At 55.0% G+C, this 6,838-nt stretch overlaps 1 long non-coding RNA gene across 1 annotated transcript; it reads right to left on the bottom strand.

The window, feature by feature from the left end:
• Positions 1 to 913: 913 nt before the first annotated feature.
• On the bottom strand, positions 914 to 3,971 carry LOC116662564. The gene is made up of 3 exons (XR_004318539.1): positions 3,922 to 3,971; positions 2,932 to 3,064; positions 914 to 945 (listed from the first exon to the last, which is right to left on the bottom strand). It is a non-coding gene; the product is annotated as an uncharacterized LOC116662564 (long non-coding RNA).
• Between the last annotated feature and the right edge of the window lie 2,867 nt (positions 3,972 to 6,838).

The following is a 6,838-nucleotide window of genomic DNA, read 5'->3' as shown; positions in this document are numbered from 1 at the left end:
CTTAAGTCAAGTTTGGGATATATTTCAAACCAAGTAGTAAGAGGAAAACACGTAAAAAGAATGGATATGTAATTTGGGTTTGCGCCCTATGTATTTCTAACATTTGAAGTTTGCTCTTGTTTTTGATTTTTCTTTTCTTCTGTTTTTAATTGGAGGTACCGGAAATGAGCACACGGAATTCGGCATGCTAAGCAAGCATTCTATTTACCACTAACCTATGTCCTTCCCCGAGTCAACTAGCTTCCCGGCATAGATAAAATAAAATACAAAACACTCTTTCATGGTTCACTGCCTAACAAAAATGTTAGATTGCTGAAGCGCAAAAGATATTTGAGGCCTTCTTCCCCGTATCACAGTAAGTCTCACATCAGACCGAGTGGGAGACAGGTCTCAGGACCCTTGACTGAAGAGACCACAGGCTGCGGGTTTGGGTGTTTCTTCAATAACCGATCATCGGCTGTGGAAGGTCAGGGCTCCACTCGCTGCAGACAGTGACAGGGGCGGGCTTGTCCTCCAGGGAGCCCGGAACTTGGTGTCTGTTGAAGGCCTGTGTGCAGAACCGACATGTCTGCCCTCCGTCAGAGGACCCTCTTTCCCTCTACAACAGACACCTCCCTCCCCAGGGCAGGATGGGGAAGACGCGGTCCATCAAGTGCGTCTGCTAAGGGACCAGAGGGATACGGCCGTGAGCCCAGTCATGGCCGCCCGTGCACGGGGAAGCCCCGGAGAGCGATCTGCCCTTCTTCTGCAGTGACTCAAGGAAGAAACTGAGGACTATGCTTTCCTCTTACCTAGCGGAGCAGCTGGTGGTGGTGTTCGAGTTTGCACAGGGCACCAAGGGGTAACAGGTGCAGGTGCCCAGCTGGGCGACGACGGGCTGCACCCGGGGAAGGCCACTCAGGAAGGTCCTCGGAAAGTTTGGGGCCCTCCGGCCCACGGGGTGTCCTGCAGGAAAGAAGGGAGTGCTGGGTTGGATGACAGACAAAAGCGCCAACTCCGACAAGAGCCGAAACCCAACGCAGCAGCTGTCGGCACCGGGTACCCTCCCCTCCACCGGGTGCCCAGAGAGCAGCACGGTGCCACATGCTCCGCCCAGTCCTCTGGGGCCTGCCTGCAGCCTGGGTCCCAAAGGGGGACACGGGGATACGACCCTGACGCTGCACGTCGCCTCCACAGCTGTCTCCAAGTGGAGGAAGCCAATGGTCCTCCTGCCCGAGAGGCTGCTCACAGAGCTTTCCAGCACACGGGCAAACTAGCGCCTTCCCAACAGCCAGCCGCTCTGGGCGGGACGGCCCACCCCGCCACCTTCCAGAGCTCCACGCAAGCTTGCCCTGCGCGGACAAGTAGCACGGAGACGGGACGGAAGTGAAGAGCTCATTCTCCACACGAGCAAGCAGAGCCACACCAGGGACACCGCTCTGCCTGCTGGGCTCTGCTTGCAGGTCTCTGCCTGCAGGGCTCTGCCATGCCCTCTCTGCCCCCTCCTCACAAACGGCCCTCGGACGCGCAGGTTCTGGCCCTGGGTGCAAAGAGCTCTGGGGAGCTGGGCATCCCAGAGTCCTGCGGCTGAGCGGGCCAAGGGCTCCTGAGGTGACATGACTGTCCTCAGAAGTGAGTCAGGCTCCACTACAATCTTCCCTATCCTCAGGCACGTCTGGATTTTACGTTCGCTACGGAAAGCACCCTACCTGCGTGCTACGGGTGAGTGACGTTGGGAGACTCAACACCACACCTGACACCAAAGTGACTGTACCAGCTCGTGCGCAAAACACCACGGTGTGCCATGAGGCCGACCAGCAGCTCTGACAGCTTCCAGGGCAGGCCCGACCCGGCGTAGTGTGGGGGACAAACACAACGTACGCACTCTGGTGCGCATCGGAATTCCCCCGCAGTGAAGGAGGCATTTTCACTGCGGGCACTTTCCCTTCCAGGCTCTATTCCCTACTACAAACGCACCATCACCGAGAGCCAGGCTTTTCTGCCCAGAGTACAACTGGAGGCAGCGGCCAAGACACACTGACCTCCCAAGAAAAGACAGTGACGGGCTGTGACGTTTGCCACACCCAGGAAGACTCAAAGTTGCACAAAGCACACCGTACAAAGATGGAGGGAGGGCTTTGCCCCTTTTCCAGTTACCAGGATCTGAATGGACATTCTAAACAGGAGAATCTCCTGGCCTGAGCCGGGAAACCAGTCAAAAGAACGACGACACAGAAATCCGTCTCAGTGACCCAGGATCAACCCCAGGTGCAGGAGGTCAGGAAGTAGTCAGCCGAGGCAGGAGAAGTCAGTGTGGAGTGAGGGCTCAAACTCCTCACGCTGTTTCGAGAAACCCACAGTCAATGTCTGCGGGCCCTGGCTCCTAAGCACTCCCTCATGGCTCCTGCAGGCACCAGTCAATGCGACGGGCTCCCGGGAGAAGCAGCCCACTGGCTCCTGGGCAAGAGATTTGAGTATGAAAAAGGCAGAGACACGCCACGCCAGACCCGTCACAGGACACACAGTCTGCAGACGAGGCCAGGAACAGCTGCCGGGGGAACGGGAAGATCACCTTTCCCAGGACGAGGTACAAGAGAGCATGATCACCCCACTTACCTGGGCCTCCGGGGCCGCCGCAGGTGGGTGGGCGCTGCCGGGACACACCGGAGCCACGCCAGGTCAAGCGTCGGCTAAAAACCACAGAAAAGGATGGAGGATTAGGCTTTCCTGCGAAGACACTGCTGAAGCGAAACAAAATCTTTGAGCCTTCTTTCATTCCTTCCTTCCCAGTATCACACTCGTTTCTTGGAGGAACTGGATACTGACCCCAGGAACTCCTGCATGCTAAGCCCGCATTCTCTCTACTGCTGAGCTACATATACCCTTCCCCCCAGAACTCACAAGTTTCTAGGCAGAGAGAACAAGAAATGCCAGCCACGTTCACTAAATAACCCAGTGTATAATATGCTCCGTGTGCTCCACCAACAGAGGTCAGTGTTTTATGATCCGTCAGTTCCTGCGGAGCCACTTCTACAGTCCCAGTAACGTATTCCGGTTTTGTAATTTTGGGATTTGTCGCCCCTTCCTAGGAACTCAAAACAAGATAAATCAGGAACCGAACTTCAGATCATGTGCATACGCATAGTCAGTCAGGTAGGCAACAGTTATTTACCGAAGCTCTCAGAACATAAGCCCTATCCTGCGAGAAGCTGGCCGTACAAATAAAAGGCAGATTCTCCTCTCTGTTCTGCCAGAGGCACAGGATCCATGAAAACAAATCAGCACAGAAAAGTTTCAACAGCTCTACAACTGAGGTGAACGGGTACAGAAACGCCACAAAGGACAGGAGAGTCCGCTGCACGTGCGATAGCTCAGGGAATGCTGGGAAGACCGCACTGTTTCGTAAAAGAGAGATCCAGCGCAGAGGGGGGATGTGGAGGGGCTTTGGGGAAGGGCAGCCTGAGTAAAAGGAGCAGGTGGGAAACAGCGTAAGGCATTAAGGAAAATAGACCACTGTTACTGGCGGTGGAATGGGAAGACAAAACTTGCTGCCTTGAAAATGAAACATCACTTAATTAATTTCAAGTGTAGGACGGCTAAAACAAGAAGAACACGCCAAGATTACACCTAACTTTCCCAGGATGAATTTCTTTTCATATCCTCTAATGAACTTAAGGGAAAGACCTGAAAAAAGAATGCACATACAGACACTGCTTCACTATGTGAGTCTGGAAAATGAACACAAGTGCATTATACAGTCCTACGGCATTAAGCACAGCAATCACATCCTAAATTGTAAGTTAAAAACGTAAGTCCAAAAATTCTCATCAGCAGATTGCAATCCTGAAAAGTGCACACTCACACCAACCCCCAGGTTTAGGTTCAGAATCCTATGGTACATTATATAGTACACACAAGGACATTAACAACAAGAGTCTGTACCTAATCCCAGGAAGATTCTCTTCCTCTCTCTTCCGTAAAGTGGCTCACTGACACACCATCTGTAATATGTAGCTTACAGGTACATTAATGAGAATATTTACGAATGTATATTAAAACCACCATGTGCAGTCTATCTCCGTTCGTGGATGTAGTCAAACAAAAGTGGCAGAAAAGACTTACAAAGAGTTAGAGCATTTACTGAAAAAAATGCTTAAGTCATGGTTGGGATATATTTCAAACCAAGTAGTAAAGAGGAAAACACGTAAAATGAATGGATATGGAAGTTGGGTTTGCGCACTATGTATTTCTAACATTGAAGTTTGCTCTTGTTTTTGTGTTTTCTTTTCTTCTGTTTTAATTGGAGATACCGGGAAGAGCACACGGGAATTCGGACATGCTAAGCAAGCATTCTATTTACCACTAACCTATGTCCTTCCCCGAGTCAACTAGCTTCTCGGCATAGATAAAATAAAATACAAAACACTCTTTCACGGTTCACTGCCTTACAAATACATGTTAGTTTGCTGAAGCGCAAAAGATCTTTGAGGCCTTCTTCCCCGTATCACACTAAGTCTCACATCAGGACCGAGTGGGAGACAGGATCTCAGGAGCCATTGACTGAAGAGACCACAGCCCCGGGTTTGGGTGTTTCTTCCATAACCGATCATCGGCTGTGGAAGGTCAGGGCTCCACTCACTGCAGACAGTGACAGGGGCGGGCTTGTCCTCCAGGGAGCCCGGAACGTGGTGTCTGTTGAAGGCTCCGTGTGCAGAACCGACATCGTCTGCCCTCCGTCAGAGGACCATCTTTCCCTCTACAACAGACACCCTCCTCCCCAGGGCAGGACGGGGAAGACGCGGTCCATCAAGTGCGTCTGCTAATGGGACCAGAGGGACACGGCCGTGAGCCCAGTCACGGCCAGCCCAGTGCAGGGGGAAGCCCCGGAGAGCGATCTGCCCTTCTTCTGCAGTGACTCAAGGAAGAAACAGAGGACTATGCTTTCCCTCTTACCGAGCGTAGCAGCTGGCGGTGGGGTGCGAGGTTGGCACAGGGCAACAAGTGGGAACAGGTGCAGTTGCCCAGCTGGGTGCGATGACGGGCTGCACACCGGGGCAGGCCACGCAGGCTGGTCCTCGGAAAGTTTGGGGCCCTCAGGGCCCACGGGGTGACCTGTAGGACAGAAGGGAGGGCTGGGTTGGATGACAGACAAAAGCGCCAACACCGACAAGAGCCGAAACCCAACGCAGGCAGCTGTCGGCACCGGGTACCCTCCCTCCACCGTGTGCCCAGAGAGCAGCACGGTGCCACACGCTCCGCCCAGGCCTCTGGGGCCTGCCTGCAGACTGGCCACACAGGGGGACACGAGGGATTCGACCCGTGAGGCTGCCAACAGTCGCCGACGAACAGGCCTGTCTCCAGTCAATGGAAGGACCAGCCAAGTAGGTACAACATACTGCCACGAGAGGCATGCACACAGAAGATTCCAGGCACATGGGGCAAACTAGCAGCCTTCCAACAGCAGCCAGACGTTCTGGGCTGGACGGCCCTCCCCGCCACATTACCCGCTCCACGCAAGCTTGCCCTGCACTGGACCAGGAAACACGGAGACGTGAAGGTACGTGAAGAACTCATTCTCTCACAGCGAGGCAAGCAGAGCCGCAACAGGGTCAACCCGCTCTGCCTGCAGGGCTCTGCCTGCAGGGGTCTGCCTGCAGGGCTCTGCCTGCAGGACCCTGCCAGGCCCTCTCTGGCCCCGCCTCCACAAAGGGCCCTCCCTCCGCCGCGCAGAGGCTGCCCCTGGGGGGCAAAGAGACCTGGGGAGCTGGGCATCCCGGAGTCCTGCAGCCGAGCTGGCCAAGGGCTCCTGAGGGGACAAGGCTTCCTCAGAAGGGAGTCAGGCTCGCTACAATCATCCCTATCCTCAGGACGTCTGGATTTTACGTTCCTACGGAACGCACCCTACCTGCGTGCTACGGGAGAGTGACGTGGGGAGTCTCAACCCACACCTGACACCAAAGGGACTGTACCAGCTCGTCGCAAAACCCCACGGTGTGCCATGAGACCGACGAGCAGCTCTGACAGCTTCCAGGGCAGGCGACCCGGCGCAAGGTGGGGAACAAACAAAACGTACGCACTGTGGTGCGCATCGGAATTCCCCGCAGGAAGGAGGCATTTCCACGGCAGGCTCTTTCCCTTCCAGCCTCTATTCCCTACTACAAACGCCCATTCCGAGAGCCAGGCTTTTCTGGCCCAGAGTACAACTGGAGGCAGCGGCCAAGACACACTGACCTCCTGAGAAAAGACAGTGACGGGCTGTGTCGTTTACCACACCCAGGAAGACTCAAAGTTGCACAAAGCACACCGTACAAAGCTGGAGGGAGGGCTTTGCCCCTTTTCCAGTTACCAGGATCTGAATGGACATTCTAAACAGGAGAATCATCCTGGCCTGAGCCGGGAAACCAGTCAAAAGAACGACGACACAGAAATCCGTCTCAGTGACCCAGGAGCAACCCCAGGTGCAGGAGAGTCAGGAAGGAGTCAGCCGAGCCAGGAGAAGTCAGTGTGGAGCGAGGGCTATCCCTCCTCACGCTGTTTTGAGAAACCCACAGTCAAAGTCTGCGGGCCCCTGGCTCCTAAGCACTCCCTCATGGCTCCTTGCAGCACCAGCCAAGGCGACGGGCTCCCGGAGAAGCAGCCACTGGCTACTGGGCAAGAGTTTTGAGTCTGAAAAGGCAGCTGACACGCCACGCCAGACCCGTCACAGGACACAAAGTCTGCAGACGAGGCCAGGACCCGGCTGCCGGGAGAACGGGGGAAGATCACCTTTCCCAGGACGAGGTCAAACAGAGCATGACCACCCCACATACCTGGGCCTCCGGGGCCGCCGCAGGTGGGCGGGCGCTGCCGGGCCACACCA

This window comes from Camelus ferus, unplaced genomic scaffold (genome assembly GCF_009834535.1).
Source record: "Camelus ferus isolate YT-003-E unplaced genomic scaffold, BCGSAC_Cfer_1.0 contig3513, whole genome shotgun sequence".
NCBI classification, from domain to species: domain Eukaryota; kingdom Metazoa; phylum Chordata; class Mammalia; order Artiodactyla; family Camelidae; genus Camelus; species Camelus ferus.
This window is presented reverse-complemented; position numbering and strand designations above follow the sequence as displayed.